The 25,718-nt window shown below is 45.3% G+C and overlaps 1 protein-coding gene across 2 annotated transcripts in view; it reads right to left on the bottom strand.

Annotated features, from left to right (window-relative positions):
* The window catches only part of PTPN2 (protein tyrosine phosphatase non-receptor type 2), a 2,647,405-nt gene that overhangs the window by 2,334,944 nt on the left and 286,743 nt on the right, over positions 1-25,718 (bottom strand). The gene's annotated exons all lie outside the window — the stretch shown is intronic.

The following is a 25,718-nucleotide window of genomic DNA, read 5'->3' as shown; positions in this document are numbered from 1 at the left end:
GGAGGTATAGCTAAGGGCCTATGTTGTGGTAAGTGCAGAAAAGTCCTAAGCCTTTTCTTGAATCTGAGAAATCTTGTCCCTGCCATTGGAATTGTTCTCTCATGGCATGTAAGGTTTCCCCAAAGGAGAATTCCTCTGGTGGAGAGGCAGCTGGAATGGATTCTTCAGCATCTGAATCTTCATAATTGGAAAAAGGAGCCTCTGGCTGGTCTGTAATGTCTGAGTCATCCGCAGAATCATCAGAGGACACAGGCTCGGGGGCTCTGCTCTAGGTCTCTTTTCTGGGGGCTGAGAGGCCCTGTCTGGGTGAGATTGGGATCCCCTAATTAAGGATATTAAATCTTCTGCCAGAGTAAGCATTTGTGAACTAGAAGTGGGCCTGAGTGAGGGTGGTTTAACAGGCACTGATTTAGCAGATTTGGCTGCTTTAGCCCTGGCAAAGGCCTTAATAGACATGGCTGCAGGGGGCCTAGCAGCACCACGTGCTGGGGTAGAGATATCCAAGGAGATGGTGTCTGATAGATCAGTAGGAACCACAGTGGTAGGCAAAATTTCTGAGGCTGATTCAGATAAGGTAGCAGGAGCCTCAGTAGTAGTCATGGATTCGGCTGAAGATTGACCAGTTTTCTCGGTTTCGGCCGAAACCGAGACACTCGCGGCTTGCTTAACCGTGGTTTCGGCCGAAACCTCGGACCGCGAGTGTCGGTCTTTTTCTTTGCGTTTTTTAACAATTTGGGTAGTCGGAGGATCCGACGGCATAATGTACGCAAAATCTGAGCCGAAAAACTGTTCAGCAAACTCCGACCGATGCCTAAGCGTTCGTCGGTTGAAGGAAGCACAGGCTGAACAGGCTGCTACGTCGTGGTCTGGGCCTAAGCAAGGCAAACAGTAAGAGTGGAAATCTTTATGAGGTATTTGTTTCCCACAAGTTAAACAGTTATTGACTTTTTCTGACATCGGCTGAGGCAAGAAAGAGTCCCCAACGGGGTACTTAGCTTTTTAGAAGTCTTCGAAGTAGTACTCGGTAGTAGTAATCTCTGGATCTGACCGACCGGCACTTGTGAACAGCTTCTGCTTCGGGCGCCACGCGGCAAGAAAGACTGAGGAAAATGGCGTCGGCTGATGCCTTTATACCCGAAGACCAGCAGAGATGACGTCGGGTGAAGTGCGACATCAGCGGCCGGACCCAGACTTTGGAATCCGGCCGACCGAAGGGCTGCCTGACGACAGGACAACCCATTTGTTATGACTGCAGATGCATCCATGAAGGACATCTGTCTATGTACATCCAAGGTATGCAGCAGTCTTTCCCCCCTGTTCTGTGGATTGGGAAAGAAGGTAGGTAGGTGGATTGCCTGGTTTAGAGACACTCTGGATACCACCTTAGGCATAAATGTAGGATTAGTTCTCATGGACACTCTATCTTGATGGAAGATTAGGAAGGGTTGTACTGCCATTAAGGCCTGTAGTTCCGAAACTCTTCTTGCTGAAGTAATTGCCAGTAGGAAAGCAGTTTTCCAGGATAGGTGTTGAAGATCTGCTGTTGCTGCTGGTTCGAATGGAGGGAGTGTCAATTTTTCTAGCACAAAGTTCAAGTCCCATGCTGGTAATGGTGGTTTCCCAGGAGGTTTTACATTCTTGATTCCTCTGAGGAACTGCCTGAGTAGAGGATGTGAGAAGACAGGGGGGTCGAAGCTGTATTCTGCAGAAATAGCTGATGCATGTATCTTGATGGAGGAATAGGACAGGCCTGTATGGAGAAGCTCTGCCAAATACTCCAGGATGTTGGCAATATCTATCTTTGACACATCTTTTCCTCTTTCAGTACTCCAAATGACAAACCTTTTCCATTTTCCTGCATAGTTCCTTCTTGTTGAAGGTCTGCGGGCCTCAAGGATAATGTCTTTAACCCTTTGGGATAAATCTGGGTTAGTTGCTCTTATGTAATGTACCAGGCAGTCAGTTGCAGAGTTTTCAGGTTTGGATGCATGATGTTGTAGTCGCTCTGAGTTAACATCAAAGGAGTCAGGGGTAGTGTCCACGTTCTCCCCCGAGACATGCTCCTCAGCAATGGATACCAATGTTGTCTTGGCCAATTTGGAGCTATCAGAATTATCCTTGGACGTTCCTCTTTGATTTTCAGTAGTACCTTGTGCATCAAAGGAAGAGGTGGAAATGCATATGCTGTCAGGTCTTTCCAACTGAAGGATAGAGAGTCCACCTTCCAAGCAAGTGGGTGGTATGTCCTTGTGCAGAATTTCTTGAGCTGGTGATTGAGTGGGGATGCGAATAGGTCTATTTGTGGCATTCCCCATTTTTTTATGATGGCCTTGAAGATGTCCGGGTGTAGCATCCATTCGTGAGCATCCGAGGTAGGTCTGCTTAACATGTCTGCTAGGATGTTTTCTTTACCCGGTACAAATATTGCCTGTAACTGAATGTTGTAGCTCAGAGCCATATTCCATAGGTCCAGAGCCATTCGACATAGGGGGTATGAATGAGTGCCTCCCTGTTTGTTGATGTACCACATGACTGTGGTGTTGTCTGTCCTTATCATTAATTGGCCTTCTTTGAGGAATGGTCTGAAATTCTGGATTGCTAGTTTTACTGCCAGCATTTCTTTTTGATTTATGTGCAGGTGTAGCTGATCTGGAGTCCATAATCCTTGAATGCATTTGTCCAGCATGTGGGCCCCCCAACCTAGGTCTGAGGCGTCCGTTGTGATGGTTTGGCTTCCTTGAATGTTGTGGAAGGGCAAACCTGGGTTTGACTGGCATGCTTGAGCCCACCATAGGAACTCTTGTTTCAGGCATGGGATTAGTGGTATTTCGGTTTCTAAGCTGTGCCTGTGTTGAGACCATAAATTCTTTAGGTACCACTGTAGCTTTCTCATATGCAGTCTGGCATGGGGGACCAGAATTATGCATGATGCCATGAAGCCCAAGGCCTGCAATACTTTCCTTGCTGTTAGTTTGTTTTGCTTTGTTAATGCCAAGAAGTAAAGAGGGAGATGTTCTTGTTTTTCTGCAGTTAGGAATGCCATCTGTTTTACTGTGTCCAATTCTGCACCCAAGAATGTTCTTGTTTGGGATGGTATCAGTCTTGACTTTTTTAAATTGACTGTGTATCCCAGGGCTTGTAGTAAGCAAATGACTCTTTGTAAGTCTTGTGTCAGCTTGCTTTTGTTGTCTGCTTGTATCAGGCAGTCGTCCAGGTATGGATAAATTTGGATTCCCTGTAGCCTGCAATGAGCGATTACTGATGCCAGGCATTTCGTGAATACTCTGGGCAGTAGATAAGCCAAAGGGCAATGCTGAGAATTGATAATGCTCTGATCCTGCAAGAAATCTGAGGTATCTTCTGCAATTTGGTCGTATGGGGACGTGCAGGTATGCCTCCTTGAGATCTAGAGTTACCAGCCAACACTCCTTGCCCAGCATGGGAAGAAGTTGCTGTAGGGTCAGCATTTTGAATTTTGGAACAATGATGAATGTGTTTAAAGCGGACAGGTCGAGAATAGGTCTCCAACTTTTCTTTTCTTGGTACTAGGAAGAGTCTGGAATAAAATCCTTTGCCCTGTTCTGTAGGTGGTACCCTTTCCACAGCTCTCATCTTTGTTAATTGAGCTATCTGTTTTAGAGCTTCTGTTTTTGATTTGGTGGTAGGTTTGGCATTCCTCTTTTACTGGTAAGGTGTGGAAATGAAACCTGTAGCCTTGGTCTATAGTTTGCAAAATCCACTTGTCTCTTGTGATATAGTGCCAATTTTTGAAAATAAGGCTAACTTTCCGCCTAAGGGTGCTGCTATTTGTTCCCTGGTAGGCGTGTCAGAGCCAAGTCACTGTGATTGTCCTGTTGCAGTGGCAGTGGTTGTGTCTGTGCCTCGTTGGTTATTGCCTTGCCACTGGCGCCCTCTGTAGGCATCTCCTCTGGATTGATTTCTGCCTCTGGAACGCCTATTCCTGCCTCTCTGAGATTTAGAGGAGTCTGGAAAGGACCAATTTTGGAAGGCCAGTTCCTGCTAAACCTTGGGGCTGAACCTGTAAGAAATCTTTAACTGTTTGTACAGATTTTGCCTTCTCTTCCATTTTCTTCATTACTTGCTGGGCAGGAGAACCAAATAGACTGACCTTATCCATAGGAGCATCTAATAGCTTTGCTTTAACATGATCCGGCAAGACCTGTTCTTTCAACCATGCATGCCTTCTTATAACTGTGCCAGTCATGGCTGATCTAAATGAAGCCTCCAGTGCATCATAGCCACATTTTAAAGAATGGTTACTAACCTGCTGAATGTTATTCACCATTTCTAAAACATATTTCTTATCTAAGGACTCATCAGAGGACAGTTTCTTAGTTAACTGATCAAGCATAAACTCTTGGTATTGGATCATATGAAACTGACAGTTCAAAGCTCTAGCTGAGAGAGTAGCAGAGGTGTATACTTTTTACCCCATCTCTCTAAGGACCTGGATTCCCTTTCAGAAGGGAGAGGGTTTTTCGCTGAGGTCGAAGCTACTGTCTTAGGCCCCTGGGAGATAGTCTCAGGATCTGCAAGGGGAGCCTTGTATAAGTGGTGATGAGTGTCCGTACCCTGTAAAACCTATCGGGCTTGGCAGGGGCTGGAGGTAAAGTATCAGGAGCAGTGCAAACATCATTAAATGCATCATCCACAACAGGAAGAACTGGAGGTATAGCTAAGGGCCTATGTTGGTAAGTGTAGAAAGGTCCTAAGCCTTTTTCTTGAATCTGAGAAATCTTGTCCCTGCCATTGGAATTGCTCTCTCATGGCATGTAAGGTTTCCCCAAAGGAAAATTCCTCTGGTGGAGAGGCAGAAGGTATAGATTCTTCAGCATCGGAATCTTCATAAGTAGAAAAAGGAGCCTCTGGATGGTCTGTATTGTCTGAATCATCAGAAGAGTCATCTGAGGACACTGGCTCAGGGGGCTCTGCTCTAGGTCTCTTTTCTGGAGGTTGAGAGGCCCTGTCTGGGTGAGATTGGGATCCCCTTATTAAAGAGATGAGATCCTCTGCCAGAGTAAGCATTTGGGAACTGGAACTGGGCCTGTGAGAGGGGGGCTTAACAGGCACAGAATTAGCAGTTTTGGCTGCTTTAGCCCTGGCAAAGGCCTTTATAGACATGGCTGCAGGAGGCCTAGCTGCACCACGTGCTGGGGTAGAGACATCCAAAGGGATGGTGTCCGATAATTCTAGAGAAACCACATTAGTAGGCAAAACTTCAGAGGCCGATTCAACTAGGGTAGCAGGAGCCTCGGTAGTAGTCATGGATTCGGCTGAAGATTGACCCGTTTGCTCGGTTTCGCGAAACCGAGACACTCGGTTTGCTTAACCGTGGTTTCAGCGAAACCGGACCGCGAGTGTTGGTCTTTTCTTTGCTTAACAATTTGAGAAGTCGGAGGATCCGACGCATAATGTACGCAAAATCTGAGCCGAAAACTGTTCAGCAAATTCGACCGACGCCTAAGCTCGTCGGTTGAAAGAAGCACAGGCTAAACAGGCTGCTACGCCGTGGTCTGGGCCTAAACAAGGTAAGCAGTAAGAGTGGAAATCTTTATGAGGTATTTGTTTCCCACAATTTAAACAGTTATTCACTTTTTCTGACATCGGCTGAGGCAGAAAGAGTCCCCAACGGGTACTTAGCTTTTAGAAGTCTTGTAGTAGTAATCTCTGGATCTGACCGGCACTTGCGAACAGCTTCTGCTTCGGCCGCCATGCAAGAAAGACTGGGAAAATGGGCGAAAGCTGATGCCGACCAGCAGAGATGACGGTGAAGTGCGACACCAGCCGAGGCCAGACCCAGACTTTGGAATCCGGCCGACCGAAGGGCTGCCTGACGACAGGACAACCCATTTGTTAGGACTGCAGATGCTCCTGCAGACAGTTGTGGTTTATAGGTAGCAAGGAGCATTTTGTGTTCACACCATAGTAGCCTACCAGAGGTGTTTGTATGCAATAAGCTTAGTAGGGCTTTGCTTTGTTCTAGTTTGTATCCAAGTTTGTGGACTAGGAGTCGTTGGGTGTGAGCGAGTTGCTTTGGTAATTCAAACCAATCACGCCATTTTAGGGCTAAGCAGTGATGGGTTTAGTTTGGTGAGTTAGTGGAAATTTTTGCTATTTTATTGTAACACTGGTTTAGTTTATTTTGGATGGAAGCTTGAAGGTTAAGCAGTACTGGGGGCAATATGTTAAAGTGGGAAGTAGAAGTGTAGAGACAGTACAGTTGTGTACACTTACCATAAATGTAGATGTTCGCGTGTATTCACTGTTGCAGTCATTACATTTGGGTTATCTGCTTGCAGGTAGCCCTCAGTCGGCCTGATTAACAAAGTCTTGGGTCCTGCGTCAGTTGCTGTCTCTTCCTCTGTGACGTCAGGTCATCAGGGGTATAAAACATGCAGCCGACGTCATTACATCAGTTTTTCTTGTCCCAGATGTCAGGTGCCCCCCTAATGGGAAGCAATTAAATCTATAAATATATAAGGTTATACCTCAAACAAAACACCAAAAAGCATTTAAGCATTGAAAAGGAGAGAAGAGGTATAGCCAAACAAAGTCAGGGTGCTGGAGGGAGGGTAACCAGGACTGCAACAGTGAATACACTCAAACATCTACATTTATGGTAAGTATGCACAACTGTACTATGTTCTTCATGTTTCACTGTTGCAGTCATTACATTTGGGTAGATTCCCAAAGCTATGGTTGGGAGGAGGAAATTATACAGCATTAGGACCTACTATAAGGCCCTGCAAGACAACAGTGTCAAAGCCAGCTCTGGATTTAGAGAAAAGTGGTAAATGGTAATGTTTGGTGAAAGTATGAACTGAGCTCCAGGTAGCAGCTTCTAGAATATCCCTGGTAGGAACACCTCTGAGAAAGGCTGTTTAAGTAGATGCAGCCCAGGTGGAATGGGATCTGATCCCCTGGGGGATAGTTTTCCCATGTGCTTATAGCAGAAACGAATACAATGGCTTATAAATGGTTTGCTTTGAAATTGCCTTTCCCTCTGCCCCTGCAGCAAATGCTACCAGGAGTTGTTCAGATTTTCTTTTGAGATTTAATCCTGTTTAAGTAAAATCTAAGTTGTCTGTGTACATCCAATAAATGCAGAATCCGGTCCCTCTTGCTCTGTGGATTGGGAAAGAAAGTTGGCAAATGAATGGTCTGATTAAGAGACACACTGGATACCACCTTAGGCATGAAGGATGGATTGGTCCTGAGAGATACCCTGTCCGCATGAAAAATGATGAAAGGCTCCACTGCCACAACAGCCTGTAGTTCGGAAATCTTTCTTGCTGAAGTGACTGCTAAAAAAAAGCTGTTTTCCAGGTGAGAATTTTAAGTCTGCAGTAGCAGCTGGCTTGAAAGGAGGAAGAGCGAGTTTTTCCAATACAAAATTAAGGTCCCAGGCAGGGGTTGGAGCTCTCCTGGGTGGTGTTAAGTTTTTGGCCCCTCTGAGATGCTGCTTTAGCAGAGGATGAGAGAAGAGGGGAGGTTCTGGTTTGTAATGACCTGAAATGGCAGAGGCATGGATGTTGATGGAAGAAAAGGACAGGCCCTTGTGAAGCATCTCAGTTAAGTATTGCAAAATCTGAGGAATGTTGGGCACTGCTGTGCTTACCCCTTGAGATTGACTCCAGGCACAGAATCTTTTCCATTTGTCAGCATAAGATTTTCTAGAACTAAGTCTTCTCTCCTCCAAAATGACATCCATCACAGGTTTGCTGAGGGATGCTAAGGGTGAATTTAGGTGATAAGCCACGCTGCAAGATTCAAAGTTTGGAGCTGAGGATGCAGAGTTTGGTTGTTCTGCTGAGACAGTAATGATGGTGTCTGAGGCAGGTGCCACGGTGAAATATGTGACATACTGCGCAAGAGTGGGTACCAGTGTTGGCGAGGCCAGTCTGAAGCAATCAAAATAATTTTTGGCTTGTACTGTTTGACTTTTAATAGAACTTTGGAAAGCAGAGGCAGAGGGGGAAAGGCATAGACTGTTTTTTTCCAGCTGAAGGACAGAGCATCCACTTTCCAGGCTTTTTTGTGATGAGTTCTTGTGCAAAATTTGTCCAACTGATAGTTCTGGGGTAAGGCAAAAAGATCTATGTCTGGGCTCCCCCATTTGCATATCAACATGTTGAAAATCCGTGGTTCCAATTTCCATTCGTGTGGGTCCATGAGATTTCTGCTTAGTTCGTCTGCCAGAATATTCAGCTTTCCTGGCAGGAATTGAACTTGTAGTTGTACATGATAGCTCAAGGCCGTGTTCCACAATGCCATGGCTAGTCTGCAGAGGGGGTAGGAGTGTGTACCCCCCTGCTTGCTTATGTACCACATAACCATGGTGTTGTGCGTTTTTATCAGTAATTGCCCTGGATGAAGGTAGTCCTTGAAGGCTGTCAGTGCATTCTGTACAGCTAGCATTTCTTTTTGATTTATATGAAGGTGCATTTGATTTGGGCTCCATTTTCCCTGAATGCACTTCCCTGCCAGATGAGCATCCCATGCATAGTCTGATGCGTCTGTAGTTAGGGTTTGGGTGGCAGGGGGTGGTGTGAATGGCAGTCCCTTGTTCGGGTGGCAGGCCTCTGCCCACCATAGGAACTCTAGATGCAGGCAAGGTATGATAGGAATCACTGTTTCCAGGCTGTGACAATGTTTACTCCAAAGACTTTTTAAGTACCACTGAAGTTTCCTCAAATGCAGTCTTGCATATGGAATTAGAAGAATGCAGGAGGCCATGAACACCAAGGCTTGCAGTATTTGCCTTGCAGAAAGCATGGTTTTTGTGGCCACCTGTTTGAAGTAAGTCACCAAATGAATTTGCTTTTCTGGCATAAGGAAAGCCATCTGGGCAGTTGTATTCAAGCTTGCACCCAGGAATGTAATTTTCTGAGAGGGTACCAGTTGTGATTTCATTTATAGTGTACCCTAGACAAGTTAGAACCCTTTTTACAAATGCCAGATGTTTTAAAAGAATGTCCTTCTTTTCTGCCTGAATTAGACAATCGTCCAGGTATGGGATATATTTGAATATTTCTTTGCCTGCAAAATGCAATTACTGGAGCCAGGCACTTTGCAAAGACCCTGGGAGCAGTAGACAAGCCAAAGGGCAGTGCAGAGAACTGATAATGCAAGTAGCCTGCTTTGAAGCGGAGGTATCTTCTGCAAGATTCCCTGATTGGGATATGCAGGTAAGCCTCTTTTAAATCTAGAGTTGCCAACCAGGCATCTTTGCCTAGCATAGGAAGTAACTGGTGAACAGTCAGCATCTTGAATTTTGGAATGTCCAGAAAGATGTTTAGAGTAGATAAGTCCAAAATTGGACGCCATGATTTGTCTTTTCTGGGTACCAGGAAAAGTCTTGAATAGAAACCTTGTCCCTTTTCCTCTTCTGGTACTAGTTGAATAGCCCCCATGCTCATGAGGGAAAATACTTGTTTCTGGGCCTCTGCCCACTGATTTGGGGGCAGGTCCGGCCATCCGTTTGGAGTTGGCAACGTGTGGAAATGAAATCTGTATCCCTGGGATACTAAATTTAAAACCCATTTGTCCTGGGTTATAAGTTGACAGTTTTATGCATGAAGAGCCAGTTTTCCCCCCATAGGGGCAGCTAAAAGGTAAGTGCTTGGTAAGTGTAGAGGGAAGTCATTGAGACTGCTTACCACAGGGAGGTGTCTTGTTGTTTCCAGATTTGGAAGAGGAGGCACGCCATTGCTTTGTTCTGAAAGTCCCTTGGGTCTGAAACCTGATGTCTTTGGAATGTCTGGGTCTGACTTGAGTGGCACTCGAAGGAACTGGAAAGGACCAGTTCTTAGTAGGCCAGTGCCTACTAAATCTTGGAGGTTGCACTTGTAAGAAATCTTTCACAGTTTGCATAGATTTAGCTTTATCTTCCATCTTTTTTAGAACTTCTTCAGCCTTATTACCAAAGAGACGGTCCTGTTGTAAAGCAGCATCCAACAATTTTGCTTTAACATGATCAGGCAGAGATTGCTCTTTGAGCCAAGCATGCCCCCTTAGCACAGACCCAGTTACAGTCTTGCAAGAGGCCTCCAAAGAATCAAAACCACATTGCAAAGTATGTTTTCCAACTTGTTCAGCTGAATGCAATAGATCCTGTAAATCTTTATTTTCCACACAGTCAGAAATCAACATAATTTTCTGTTTAAGCAGTCCCGTGATATGCTGCTGATATTTTAGCAAATGGAGTTGACAGTTTAAAGCCCTGATTGCCAAGGTTGCAGAAGTGTAGACCTATCCAGCGCCCTGGAATCTCTATCAGAAGGGGTAGGATTTTTAGCAGTAGAAGCCTTAATGCCCTTGGAGCCCTGAGAATTGGTTTCAGGATCCGCAACAGGATTTTTGAAAAGGAATTTGTGGGAGTCAGGAACCCTGTAGTATCTGTCTGGCTTACAAGCAGCCGGAGGCAGAGAATCAGGAGCCATACTAGATTCTGAAAACACATTATTAACAATGTCTAGAACAGGAGGTATAGCCTAAGGCGGCGTCGGTTTAATATACAAATCTGTAGGCCTGAATATACCCTCAGAAGCCAGTGGCTGCACAGCAGCTCCGGACCCATCCAAGGTAGAGACATCCACGGGTTCCATAACTGAAGCATCTCGCGGCATACCGGACTCCGAATGAGTCTCAGTAGAGGCCTATGAATCAGAAGTAGCGGGTATCAGGGGCTGCGAAAGCACCTCACTGAGTACCGGCGAACTGGAGACTGGCTTACGAGAAGCGTTGTCAGCAGTTTTGGACCTCAACAGCCTGTCTCTGTCTTTTTCTTTGTGTTTTTTAGGTATTCCGGTAGTCGGATTGCTAACAAATGTCATTTCTGGATAATTAAAGCGTGAGCCAAAATATTTAGAAGCAAAAATGTACCGACGATGGATAGTGCGTTGATTAAATAAAGCGCAGAACTGACAACAAGGTACATTGTGGTCAGTGCCTAGGCAAGGAATACAGTACAAATGATTTGCTCCCCACAAGTAATACAAGTATTAACTTTTACTCACATCGGTAAGGAGCAAGAAAAAGTTTCCCCAACGGGGTACTTAGCTTTTCAGTTGAAGACTTCAGATCTGAAACTCGAAAACGAAAATTTCAGGAGTCGGCTGACTGGCACTTGCGAACTGCTTCTGCTTGCAAGAAAGATTGATGTAATGGCGTCGGCTGCATGTTTTATACCTCTGACGACCTGACGTCATGGAAGAAGGGACAGCAACCGAAGCAGGACCCAAGACTTTGTTAATCAGGCCGACTGAGGGCAACCTGCCAGCAGATTACCGAAATGTAATGACTGCAACAGTGAAATATGAAGAACATCTGTCCAAGATACCCAAACGTACTGACTTAACCCTGGGAAGGCCTCAATCCTATGGTGTTTAGGGAAGGTGTGTAAAGAAGACTTTGTGGCAGTTTATAGTATGGCCCCGGCATCAACCCCTTTGTAGAAGGCCCCAGATGATGGCACTGCCCTGGTAGAATGATTTCAAGGGCATGAGGGCAAGGACCTATTACATAAAAGAATAACAAGAGAAGATGGCAGAGATCCAGCTTGCAATTGCTGACTTAGACACTGGTTGGCCCAATTTTGAGTGCATAAAGGAAACAAACACTTGTTTAGATTTTCTCATGGACTTGGTTTTCTCCAAACAGAATCTTAACTATGAATGTCTAGAGAGTACTGCAACGTTTCCCTCTATTCTGTGGATTGTGAAAGAAGGTAGGTAGATTTATAGCCTGATTAAGTGACATTTCATTCACTACTTTCGGCATGAATGATGGGTTAGCTTTCAAGGTAATCTTATCCTTGTGAAAAATAAGAAACAGTGGGATTGCCATGACAGCCTAAAGCTCTGAGACTGAACCAGCTGAAGTAAGGAACCAGAAGCAGAGTAGTTTTCCAGGTACAGAATCTGAGGTTTGACAGGACTGCTGGTTCAAAAGGAGACAAAGTAAGTTTTTTCTAGCACAAAACTGAGATTCCAAGGATTTATAACTGGGCTTCCTTGGTAGTCAAAGAATCAGAACCACTTTAAGGAATAACTTGACCTAGGGTCTGGACAACATGAGGATTGAGGGGTAGACACAGAGATGGCAGACATGTGGGCTTTCATGGAAGAGTAGGCCAGACCTGTATACATGAGCTCACACAGATATTTTAGTAAAGGAGGTAAATGTAATTTGTTGGGGTCCTGTCCTTTCTGTGGCACCAAAGGGAAAATACATTCCATTTGGCTAAGTATAGTTTTTGAGTAGTGGGTCCCCTGGCTTCTTGGAGAGCCTTAATTACATCCTCTGAAAAAGTGGTGCTGTAAGGAAGTAGAACCCAATCATCCAGTGTTAGGTTCAGAGATGGCAGGTTAGGATGCACTACTGACCCCCTTCTGCTGTGTGATTAGATCCACTTGCAGTGGCAGTTTGTTGTAGCTGCCCCTAGTTAGGTGAAAAAGGAGAGAAAACCAATGTTGTCAATATCAAGAGTTTTGGCTTTTCTTTTTAGGCCTTGAGAAGAACCCTTGGGATGAGAGGTAGAGGAAGAAAAAGTACAGTTGTGTACACTTACCAAAAATGTAGATGTTCGAGTGTATTCACTGTTGCAGTCACTACAATTGGGTAATCCTGCTGGCAGGTTGCCCTCAGTCGGCCTGAATTCTAAAGTCCTGGGTCTTGCGTCGGCCGCTGTCGCCCCTTCCCTGACATCAGGTCATCAGGAGTATAAAAGATGCGGCTGACGTAATTTTCTTTAGTTTTTCTTGCCTCAGATGTCAGGTGCCCCCTAAAAGGGTAGCCAAAATTTATAAACATATAAGTACATGCACCAATATAAACTTTTCCTTCATCTACAAGCAAATACACCACATAGGTTGTATAAATCAGAGAAGGAAAGATAGGTTCCATCAGAAGAAAAGGGGGATGGCGGGTTGGTAACCTGGACTGCAAAAGTGAATACACTCGAACATCTACATTTATGGTAAGTGTACACAACTGTACTATGTTCTCAGTGTTTCACTGCTGCAGTCATTACATTTGGGTAGAGTCCCAAAGCTATGGATGTGAGGCTGGAGCTAAACAGCATTATAAGCGGCTATGAGGCCCTGCAGAAAGTACAGTTTTGTACCTACTATAAATGTAGATGTCCGATAGGCATGCATCTGCAGTTCTTACAAATGGGTTGTCCTGTCATCAGGCAGCCCTTCGGTCGGCCGGATTCCAAAGTCTGGGTCTGGCCTCGGCTGGTGTCGCACTTCACCCGACGTCATAGCTGCAGTTCTTCGGGTATAAAGGCATCAGCCGACGCCATTTTCCTCAGTGTTTCTTGCCCCAGATGCCAGGTGCCCTCTAGGAAGGCTAAATTTGGATAAATGCAAATGGTTCCAAATAGTAGACAGCAAACAAAAAATAAGCATGTATGTACATATATACAAACAAATGCACCATAATAGATTCCCCCAGCTAGCTACAGGATGGGCAAATACCCTAGGAGTACCACAGAGGGGAAGGAGGGTGGGTAATCCTGACTGCAGATGCATGCCTATCGGACATCTACATTTATGGTAGGTACAAAACTGTACTATGTCCTTCAAGGATGCATCTGCAGTCCCTACAAATGGGTAGAATACCATAGCCAAACTGGGGGAGGAGGAGAAATAAGATTATGGTGTAGTTAAGATCCCTTGCAAAACAGCAGTGGCAAAACCTGCTCGGGATCTGGAGTATAAAGGTAAATTATAATGCTTGGCAAATGTATGCACGGAGCTCCAAGTAGCAGCCTCTAAAATGTCTTTGGTAGCCACTCCTCGTAAAAAAGCTGTGGTAGTGGCTGTAGCCCTTGTAGAGTGAGGCCTGATGTTTTCTGGAGTTTTCTTCCCATGGTAGGAGTAACAAAATCTAATGCAATTTCCTATCCATTCAGAGATTGTCTGTTTTGAAATTGCTTTTCCTTCCATTCCTGTTGCATATGATACCAGTAGCTGGTCAGTTTTTCTATTGCTCTTGGTCCTGTCCAGGTAGTAACGTAATTGTCTATGTACATCCAAGGTATGCAACAGTCTTTCTCCCCTGTTCTGTGGGTTGGGGAAGAATGTAGGTAGGTGGATAGCTTGATTTAAAGATACCCTGGAGACCACCTTTGGCATAAAAGTAGGATTAGTTCTCATGGACACTCTATCTTGATGGAAGATCAGGAAGGGTTGTACTGCCATTAATACCTGTAGCTCAGATACCCTTCTTGCTGAAGTGATTGCAAGCAGGAAAGCAGTTTTCCATGATAAGTACTGTAAATCTGCTGTAGCTGCTGGCTCGAAAGGAGGGAGTGTTAACTTTTCTAGCACAAAGTTCAAGTCCCATGCTGGCAATGGTGGCTTCCTAGGTGGTTTTACATTTTTAATTCCTCTCAGAAACTGCCTGAGCAGAGGATGAGAGAAGACTGGAGGATCCAAGTTGTATTCTGCTGAAATAGCTGATGCATGAATCTTAATGGAAGAATAGGACAGGCCGTTGTGGAAGAGCTCTGCCAAGTATTCCAGGATGTTAGGTATGTTTACAAGTGACACATTCCCTCCTTTTGCAGTACTCCAAATGAGATATCTTTTCCATTTTGCTGAATAATTTTTTCTTGTTGAGGGTCTGCGAGCCTCCAAGATAATGTCTTTAACCCTTTGAGATAAATCCGGGTTATTTGGTCTTATGCAATGTTCCAGGCAGCCAGCTGCAGTGTTTTCAGGTTTGGATGCAGGGTTTTGAAGTTGTTCTGTGTTAACAGCAAGGGAACCAGGGGCAGAGGCCATATTTGTTCCCGAGACATACTCCTCAGTAATGGGTACCAATGTTGCCTTGGCCAGTCTGGAGCTATCAGGATGATCCTTGGACGGTCTTCTTTGATCTTCAATAGCACCTTGTGCATCAAAGGAAGAGGTGGGAATGCATATGCTGTCAGGTTTTAACAACTGAAAGATAGGGAGTCCACTTTCCAAGCAAGTGGGTGGTACGTCCTTGTGCAGAATTTTTTCAGTTGGTGATTGTGTGGGGATGCAAATAAGTCTATTTCTGGTAGTCCCCATTTCCCTGTAATGGTTTTGAAGATGTCCGGATGCAGCATCCATTCGTGGGCATCCGTGGTAGTTCTGCTTAGGATGTCTGCTAGAGTATTTTCTTTTCCTGGCACAAAAATTGCTTGTAACTGAATGTTGAAGCTCAGTGCCACATTCCAGAGGTCCATTGCCATCCGGCATCATAAGCCTTGTATGCACTTGTCCAGCATGTGTGCCCCCCAACCGAGGTCTGAGGCGTCTGTTGTGATGGTCTGGCTTGGTTGAGTGCTGTGGAAGGGCAGTCACTTGTTTGATTGACAGGCCTGAGCCCACCATTGGAATTCTTGCTTCAGGCATGGAATTATTGGAATTTGGGTTTCTAGGCTGTGCTTGTGCTGAGACCATAAATTCCTTAGATACCACTGTAACTTTCTCATATGTAGTCTGGCATGTGGAATCAATATTATGCAGGATGCCATGTAACCGAGAGCTTGCAGGGCTTTTCTTGCTGTTAGCTGGTTCTGCTTTGTTAATGCCATGAAGTAGAAAGGGAGTTGCCCCTGTTTTTCTACTGTCAGGAATGCCATTTGTTTTGATGTGTCCAGATCTGCACCCAAGAAGGTTATCCATTGGGATGGTATCAGCCTTGACTTTTTTATATTCACTGTGTATCCCAGGGCTTGCAGTAGATGAATGACCCTTTCCAAATCTTTTGTTAATTTGTTTTTGTTGTCCGCTTGTAACAGGCAGTCGTCCAGGTAAGGGTAAATTTGAATTCCCTGAAGCCTGCAATGAGCAATTACTGATGTCAGACATTTCGTGAATACTCTGGGCGCAGTAGATAAGCCAAAGGGCAATGCTGAGAATTGATAATGCTCTGATCCTGCAAGAAATCTGAGGTATCTTCTGCAATTTGGTCGTATGGGGACGTGCAGGTATGCCTCCTTGAGATCTAGAGTTACCAGCCAAGACTCCTTGCCCAGCATGGGAAGAAGCTGCTGTAGGGTCAGCATTTTGAATTTTGGAACAATGAGGTATGTGTTTAAAGCGGACAGGTCGAGAATAGGTCTCCATTGGTTTTCTTTTCTTGGTACCAGGAAGAGTCTGGAGTAAAATTGTCCTTGTTCCATAGATGGTACCCTTTCTACAGCTCTCATCCTTAGTAAGTGAGTTATTTGTTGTAGAGCTTCTGTCTTCTGATTTGGAGGTAGGTTTGGCATTCCTCTCTTCCTTGGTAGAGTATGGAAGTGAAACCTGTAACCTTGGTCTATTGTCTGTAAAATCCATTTGTCTCCTGTGATGTAATGCCAGTTTACTGAAAATAAGGCTAGCTTCCCGCCTAAGGGTGCCTCTAGTTGTTCCCTGGTAGGCGGTGCCAGAGCCAAGTCACTGTGATTGTCCTGTGGAAGTGGTGGTGGCTGGATCTGTGGCTGTACCTCGCTGTTTGTTAGCCTGCCACTGACGTCCCCTGTAGGCACCTCTGGATTGACCCCTGCCTCTTGAGCGCCTATTCCTGTCTCTCGGAGCTCTGGAGGTGTCTGGAAAGGACCAATTCTTGGAAGGCCAGTTCCTGCTAAACCTTGGAGGCTGGACCTGCAAGAAATCCTTGACTGTCTGGACAGATTTTGCTTTCTCTTCCACCTTCTTCAGCACCTGCTGTGCAGGGGAGCCAAACAAATTGAGCTTATCCATGGGAGCATCTAGTAGTTTTGATTTAACATGGTCTGGTAAGGACTGCTCTTTTAACCATGCATGTCTTCTGATCACTGTGCCAGTCATGGCTGATCTAAAGGAGGCCTCCAGTGCATCATAGCCGCATTTTAAGGAATGATTACTGACCTGCTGAATGTTATGTACCATTTCCTGCACAGATTTTTTGTCTAATGGTTCATCCGAGGACAGTTTTTTAGTTAACTGGTCTAACATAAATTCCTGATACTGAATCATGTGGAATTGACAGTTCAAGGCCCTAGCTGAAAGAGTAGCAGAAGTGTAAATTTTTTTACCCCATCTCTAAGGCCCTAGATTCCCTTTCAGAGGGAGGGTTTTGGTAGAGGTAGCTGCTACAGCCTTGGGTCCCTGGGAGATAGTTTTGGGATCTGCAAAGGGCCTTATACAAATGATAATGTGTGTCCGAACCCTGTAGTACCTATCAGGCTTAGCAGGGGCCGGAGGAAGAGAATCAGGAGCAGTACAAGCATCATTAAAAGCATCATCCACAACAGTAAGTACTGGAGGAATGGCTAAAGGCCTATGCTGTGGCAAATGCAAAAAGGTTCTAAGCCTTTTCCTAGAGTCTGAAAAATCCTGGCCCTGCCATTGAAATTGTTCCCTCATAGCATGCAAGGTTTCCCCAAAAGAAAATTCCTCAGGCGGAGAGGCAGAAGGAATGGACTCTTCTGCATCAGAGTCCTCATAAGGAGAAAAAGGGGCCTCTGGAGGGTTTGAATTATCTGATTCATCAGAGGAGCCATCTGAAGAAACTGGCTCAGGGGGCTCTACTCTAGTCCTCTTCTCTGAAGGTGGGTGAGAGGCCCTGTCTGGATGTGGTTGGGATCCCCGGATCAAAGAAATGAGATCCTCAGCTAGATTAAGCATTTGTGAGCTAGAGCTAAGCCTGTGAGAGGGGGTCTTAGCAGGCACAGTTTTGGTAGTTTTTTGCTGCTTTAGCCCTGGCAAAGGCCTTAATCGACATGGATGCAGGAGGCCTAGCAGCTCCACGTGCAGGGGTAGAAATATCCAAAGGGATAGTATCAGATAAATCCTGTGAACCTGTAAGAGCAGGTGGGATTTCAGTAGCAGTTTCAGCCAAGCTGGAAGAGGCCTCGGTAAGTGGCAAGCTTCCGGCCGAAGGAAGAACCGTGGACTCGGTTTCAGCCGAAACTGACACACTCGCGGTAGGCTTAACCGGACCGCGAGTGTCGGTCCTTTTCCTTGCGCTTTTTAGAAATTTGCGTAGTCGGAGTATCCGACTGCATAATGTAAGCAAAAGCGGAGCCGAAAAACTCTTCAGCAAACTTCGACCGGCGTCTAAGCGTCCGTCGGTTGAAAAAAGCACAGGCAAGACAAGCTGCTACGTCGTGGTCTGGGCCTAAGCAAGGTAAGCAGTAAGAGTGGAAATCTTTATGAGGTATTTGTTTCCCACAAGTTAAACAGTTATTCACTTTTTCTGACATCGGCTGAGGCAAGAAAGAGTCCCAACGGGGTACTTAGCTTTTTAGAAGTCTTCGGTACTTGTAGTAGTAATCTCTGGTTCTGACCGACCGGCACTTGCGAACAGCTTCTGCTTCGGGCGCCACGCGGCAAGAAAGACTGAGGAAAATGGCGTCGGCTGATGCCTTTATACCCGAAGAACTGCAGCTATGACGTCAGGTGAAGTGCGACACCAGCCGAGGCCAGACCCAGACTTTGGAATCCGGCCGACCGAAGGGCTGCCTGACGACAGGACAACCCATTTGTAAGGACTGCAGATGCATCCTTGAATTAGAGTAGAGTGGCAGATGATAGTGCCTGGTAAAGGTGTGCACTGAACTCCAAGTAGCAGCCTCTAAAATGTCCTTGGTTGGTACTCCCCTGAGAAAGGCTGCTGAAGTGGCTGCAGCTCTGGTTGAATGTGGCCTAATGCCCTTAGGCACTGGCTTGCCATGGTGCAAGTAGCAGAAACAAATGCAGTGTCCTATCCACTTTGAAATAGTCTGCTTTGAGATAGCCTTTCCTTGTGATCCTGCAGCATATGCCACTAGTAATTGTTCTGTCTTTTGGAAAACTTTGGTTCTGTCTAAGTAGAATCTAAGCTGTCTGTGTACGTCCAAAGAATGCAGAATTCTCTCCCCCTTGTTCTTTGGATTTGGATAAAAGGTTGGCAGATGAATGGTTTGGTTAAGAGCCATACTGGACACCACCTTAGGCATAAATGTTGGGTTTGTCCTCAGAGAGACCCTGTCTGGATAAAAAATGATAAAAGGTTCCACAGCCATGAGTGCCTGAAGCTCTGAAACTTGTCTTGCAGAAGTTATTGCTAGGAGCAGAGCTGTTTTCCAAGATAAAAACTTTATATCAGCCGTTGCTGCTGGCTCAAAAGGTGGCAGGGTGAGTTTTTCCAAGACACAGTTGAGGTCCCATGCAGGCATTGGTGATCTTCTTGGAGGCCTTAAGTTTTTGGCTCCTCTGAGATACTGTTTTAGTAAGGGATGAGAAAAGGTTGGTGGCTCTGTATTGTAATGAGCCAAAATGGCAGAGGCATGAATTTTAATAGATGAACAAGACAGACCTTTGTCCAGCATCTCAGTTAAGTATTGCAAAATCTGAGGAATATTTGGCACAGCTGAATCAGTTCCTTGTGCCTGGTTCCAAGTAAAAAATCTCTTCCATTTTCCAGCATAAGATTTTCTAGTACTAGGCCTTCTGGCCTCCAAAATGACATCCATTACAGCTTTACTGAGAGGTGTGTTTTGTATGACTACATTATCCACCATGCTGCCAGGTTTAAAGTCCTGAGTTGGCTGTGCAGGATTTGATTGTTTTGCTGGGACAGTAGAAAAGGTATCTGAGGTAAGGTCCAAGCTGGGCATTGAGACAAGCTCCTTAGTATTGGATACCAGTACTGGCGGGGCCAGTCTGGGTCAATTAGTATCATCCTTGGCTTCTCCTGTCTGACCTTTAGGAGTACCTTGGGGAGGAGAGGCAGAGGGGGAAATGCGTATACTGATAGGTTTTTCCAGCTGAAAGATCCACTTTCTATGCTTGTCTGTGATAAATCAATGTGCAGAATCTTTTTAGTTGGTAGTTGTGAGGGGAGGCAAATAGATCTATGTCCGGGCATCCCCACTTCTTTGTTATCATGCTGAAGACTTGTGGATCCAGGTGCCACTCGTGGATATCCATGAGGTTTCTGCTTAGGTCATCTGCCAGAGTATTTTTCCTTCCTGGCAGGAACTGTGCCTGCAGATGTACTTGGTAAGTCAATGCTATGTCCCACAAACTCATGGCTAGTCTGCAAAGAGGGTAAGAATGAGTGCCCCCCTGCTTCTTTATATACCACATTACCGTGGTGTTGTCTGTCTTTATCAGTAGTTGTCCTGGATGTAGTACGTCTTTGAAGGCTGTCAGGGCATTTTGAACTGCCAGCATCTCTTTTTGATTGATATGTAGATGCATTTGGTTTGAGGTCCATGCGCCCTGAATGCATCTTCCTGCCATGTGGGCCCTCCAGGCGTAATCTGATGCATCCGTTGTTAGTGTTTGCCTGGCTGGAGGTAATGTGAATGGCTGTCCCTTGTTTTGGTGACAAGCCTGTGCCCACTATCGAAACTCCTGTTGCAGGCAGGGAATGAGAGTAATCACAGTTTCCAGGCTGTGGCAATGTTGAGTCCAAACACTTTTTAGGTACCACTGAAGTTTCATCATATGCAGTCTTGCATATGGAATTAGTAGGCTGCAGGATGCCATGAAACCCAAAGCCTGCAGAATTTTTCTTGCAGATAACCGGGCCTTTGTTGCCAGCATTTTGAAGTAGGTAGTCAGTTGCCTTTGTTTGTCTGGCATGAGATAAGCCATCTGGGCAGTTGTACTTAAGCTTGCACCCAGGAATATTATCTCTTGAGAGGGTGCTAGTTTTGATTTATTTTCGTTGACTGTCTACCCTAGGCATGTTAGAAGTCTTTTCACAAACGCCAGATGCTGTAGAAGAATGTCCTTGTTCTCTGCTTGAATTAGACAGGCATCCAAGTAAGGATATATCTGTATGCCTCTTTGTCTGCAGAATGCAATTACTGGTGCCAGGCACTTTGTAAAGACCCTGGGCACACTAGATAAGCCAAAGGGCAGTGCAGAGAATTGGTAATGCATTGAGCCTGCCTTGAATATGAGGTATATTCTGCATATTTGTCTGATTGGGACATGCAGCTATGCCTCTTTTAGGTCTAAAGTCACAAGCCAAGAGTTCTTGCCAAGCATGGGCAGAAGCTGCTGCAAAATCAACATCTTGAATTTTGGAATATCCAGGAATGTGTTCAAAATAGATAGGTCCAGTATTGGCCTCCAGGCCTTGTCCTTTCTGGGTACCAAGAACAGTCTTGAGTAAAATCCTTGTCCCTGCTCTTGCTCTGGTACTAGTTGAATGGCCCCCATGTCCATGAGGGATGAGACTTGTTTTTGTGTCTCTGCCCATTGATTTTTTGGCAGATCTGGCCAGCCGTTTGCTTTTGGCAGGGTATGGAAATGGAAGTTGTAGCCTTGTGACACGATATTTAAGACCCACTTGTCCTGGGTTATAATGTGCCAATTTTTGGAAAAAAGTGCTAGTTTTCCCCCTAAGGGGGCTGCCAGGAGATAAGTGTTTGGTGCAGGCAGGGAGAAGTCATTGGGACTGTTTCCTGAATGGCTGTGATTTGTCTTCTCCAACTTTGGAAGTAGAAGCCCCCATTGTTTTGAGCGGAATGAACCTTGCGCCTGGGATCTGCCTCTAGGGCATCTGGGTCTGCCCCTTTGAGGTCTGTCTGACACAGGAAAGGACCAGTTCGTTGTTGGCCAGTGTCTACTAAACCTAGGTGGCTGTACTTGTAAAAAATCTTTAACCGTTTGCATAGATTTAGCTTTGTCCTCCATTTTCTTTAACACTTCTTCTGCCTTAACACCAAACAAAGTATCATGCTGTAAAGGTGCATCGAATAATTTAACTTTAACATGATCAGGCAGATTTTGTTCCTTCAACCAAGCATGCCTCCTAATTACAGTGCCTGTAACTGCTGCCCTGCAGGAAGCCTCTAAAGAATCAAAACCACATTGCAAAGTATGCTTTCCAACTTGTTCAGCTGCATGCAATAAATCCTGCATTTCCTTGTTTTCTGCACATTCAGAGTTTAACATTTTCTGTTTAAGCAATGCCATGACATGTTGATGATATTTGAGCTTATGAAACTGACAGTTTAAGGCCTTATAGCCAAAGTAGCAGATGTGTAAACCTTTTTTCCCCATCTAGCCAGTGCCCTAGAATCCCTGTCAGAGGGGGTAGGGTTTTTTGCAGCGGAGGTCTTAACTCCTTTGGGACCCTGAGAAATAGTTTCTGGGTCTGCAGCAGGGTTTTTAAAAAGGAATTTATGTGAGTCAGAAACCCTGTAATATCGGTCAGGCTTAACAGGAGCTGGAGGTAAGGAGTCAGGGGTAAGATTAGACTCCGAAAACACATCATCTACAATGTCTAACATAGGTGGGATGGCTAGTGGCTTGTATTGAGGAAGTAACAGGAAATCCCTGAGCCTCTTTTTAGATTCTGAAAAATCTTGGCTCTCCCAGTGGAAATGCTCCCTCATGGTATGTAAGGTTTCCCCAAAAGAATAGTCCTCTGGAGGAGAAGCTGAAGGTATAGATTCTTCAGCATCAGAATCCTCATAGGGGGGAAGAGAATATTCCTGATCAGAAGAGGAATCAGAAGAAATGGAAACCTGATCTGAAGATTCATAGTCAGTCTCTTGCCTAGGCCTCTTATCGGGAGGGGGATGGGAATCCCTGATCAAGGTAATCAAGTCTTCGGCCATTTTGAGCATCTGCTTTTTGGGCATGGAGGCCTGTCCACGTAGCTCTTGAGTTTGCTTCTTTGCCTTTGGAGGTGCTTTAGTCTTTGCCTTTGAAAGTCGGTTTAATGTATAGATGTTTAGGTCTGAATACACCCTCAGAAGCAGGTGCCTGCTCAGCGGCTCCGGACCCATCTGAAGAAATAGCGTAGCGGGCGTCAGGGGCTGCGAAAGCGCCTCACTGAGAACCGGCGACTGGCTTAGGAGAAGCTTCGTCGTTGGTTTTGGGCCTCGGTTGTCTATCTTTTTCTTTGCATTTTTTGTGAACTCCTGTAGTCAGATGGCTTTCCGACAACATTTCTGGATAATTAAACCTGCTTCCAAAATAGTTTAATGCAAAATCATACCAACGCTTAATAGTGCGTTGGTTAAATCTAGCACAAAACCGACAACCTGTGACGTTATGGTCAGGGCCTAGGCAAGGAATACAGTAAGAATGAAAGTCCTTATGAGGTATTTGCTTCCCACAAGAAATACAATTATTAACTTTTTCTGACATCGGTCTGGAGCAAGAAAAAAGTTTCCCCAATGGGGTACTTAGCTTTATGGAAGACTTTGGATCTGAAATTCGAACTCGAAAATCTCAGGAGTCGGCCGACCGGCACTTGCGAACTGCTTCTGCTTCAGGCACCGTGCAGCAAGAAAGACTGAAGAAAATGGCGTCAGCCGCATCTTTTATACCCCTGATGACCTGATGTCAGGGAAGGGGTGACAGCGGCCAATGCAGGACCCAGGACTTTGGAATTCAGGCCGACTGAGGGCAACCTGCCAGCAGGATTACCCAAATGTAATGACTGCAACAATGAAACACGAACATCTGTAGGGGAATATCCCTGTCCACTGAAAGTTGAAACCATCTGCCCTCCAGGCTGAAGAACAACAGCCCCTGGTGAATAAAAGGGGGAGCTGTTTGCTGGTCTCTGATGCAAACAGATCTATTTCAGGTGTCCCCCAACTGTGGAGAAGGTCCAGGAAGACCCGTCTGTTCAGGGTCCATTCATGATGATCCTCCAAGGTCCTTCTTAATGCATCTACTAACACATGGCTCTGTGACGGAATGTATACAGCCACTAAGGACATGTTTATTTCTGGGTGGCAATCTCCTAGGCAGCATGTGAGAATCTGCACATTTGGTAAGACCTGGTTCCTCCTTGCTTGTTTGTTTATTTACCACTGTGGTGTTGTCTGAACACTCTTAGGGGGGTCTGGCCTCCAGACATAGGAAAAGACCTGAAGAGCTTGGATGAGGGCCCTTATATTTTTCATGTTGATGTGATTCTTTAGAAGTTTTAGTTGGCACCTTCTCTGAACCCAGTGTGCCCTTTTGCAGGCTTTCCATGCCTTGTCCAAGACATCTATATGCATTTCTTGAACTGGAAGTGTTGGAATGAAGGAAGTCCTGGGTTGAGTATTACCTGGTCCCTTCAACACGAGAACTCTTTCCTGAGACAAAGTAATACAGGGATTACGGTGTCTAGAGGATGAAAGTGCTGGGAACAAAATGTTTTAAGGTATTACTGAATTTTCTACATATGCAGTCTGGCTAGTGGGAGCAATGGAACAGTTGCTACCATGAATCCCAAGGCCCTCAGTATTTTTCTTGGTGAGCACTGACTGAGGGAGGCCAGCTTGTAAAAGTAATCTGCAAGGCTCTGCACTTGAGGGAGGTCAGTTTGTAAATGTAATCTGCAAGGCTCTGCACATTTTCCTGAGGCAGGTAGGCCTACATCATTATGGTGTCCAATCTGCAGTGCAGGAAAAAGAAGTTATGTACCTACCATAACGTTCCATGTTAGTTGTCTTCATCTCGCCTTCCTTCTTGCTGATTGGGTTCGGAGCCGATCCTCGGGTCCGACTCGGCCATCTTCTATAGCTCGAGAGCTGTTTACTGGCTCGAGGCTACCCCTTATCCCAGCATGCCCAGCGTCAGCTACCCAGATCTCGTTTGTGATAGTGCACACTTGACATAAGTCGAGTAACTAGTTCCTAAAAACTGGTTGTCCAATACACCTAAACAGGGAAAGAGTTATAAATTACCTGGCATGTGAAGTAATAAAAGATGCTCAGCCAGTGAAAACAAAAGGGAACTCCTCACAATCCTCTAGGAAGGGGGAAGGAGGGAGGGACGCAAGAAGGAAGGCAAGATGAAGGCAACTAACATGGAACGCTATGGTAGGTACATAACTTCTTTATATTAAGTTGTCCATCTCGCCTTCGTTCTTGGTGTTTGGGACAGCGTCCCTAGCACCTAAAATCCCGGGTGGCTCATTGGAACAAAAGGTCATTCCACTAGAGCATTAGCCACCTCTGTAGCTTTTCAGTCTAGGTTGCCCATAGACTCAATCTGTGCAGCTGCCAATTGGGCAAACCCCCAAAGGAAGTTCTGCTCCGGGAGACCATATCTACCTTGTAATGAGAGATAAAAGTGTGGGGGTTTGCCCAATTGGCAGCTGCACAGATTGAGTCTATGGGCAACCTAGACTGAAAAGCTACAGAGGTGGCTAATGCTCTAGTGGAATGACCTTTTTGTTTAGCTGGTAGCTCTTTATTTCATAACTGATGAATAAAGGCAATAGTATCAGTTAACCATCTGGATAAGGTCACTTTAGAAACTGGAAGGTCTTGTTTGTTGAAAGCATAAGAAAGAAATAACTGGTATGACTTTCTTAGTTCCTTAGTTCTATGGAGGTAAAAATGCAATTATCTGTGTACATCCAATTGGTGGAGTTTGTATTCTGCCTTGTTGCTGTGATTAGGAAAGAAAACTGGGAGATCTATGGATTGATTTAAATTGTTCTCTGAACAGACTTTAGGAATAAAGGATGAATTGGTCCTCAGAGAAACTCTGTCCTTGTGAAACACCAGGTAAGGATGACGAACACATAGTGCTTGAAGTTCTGAGACACGTCTAGCTGAACTGATAGCAACCAGGAAAAGTGTCTTCCAAGAAAGAAATTTTAAAGAGCATGATGCTGCCGGTTCAAAGGGGGGCAAAATTAAGGAGGCTAAAACTAAATTGAGATCCCAAGGAGCGGGAGGATCTCTAACTGGGGGTCTAAGAAGAGATATTCCTTTCATAAAGGCTTTG

This window comes from Protopterus annectens, chromosome 3.part1 (genome assembly GCF_019279795.1).
Source record: "Protopterus annectens isolate FY-2018-M chromosome 3.part1, PAN1.0, whole genome shotgun sequence".
Classification (NCBI taxonomy): Eukaryota; Metazoa; Chordata; order Ceratodontiformes; family Protopteridae; genus Protopterus; species Protopterus annectens.
The sequence above is the reverse complement of the archived record's forward strand: the minus strand, read 5'-3'. Positions and strand labels throughout refer to the sequence as shown.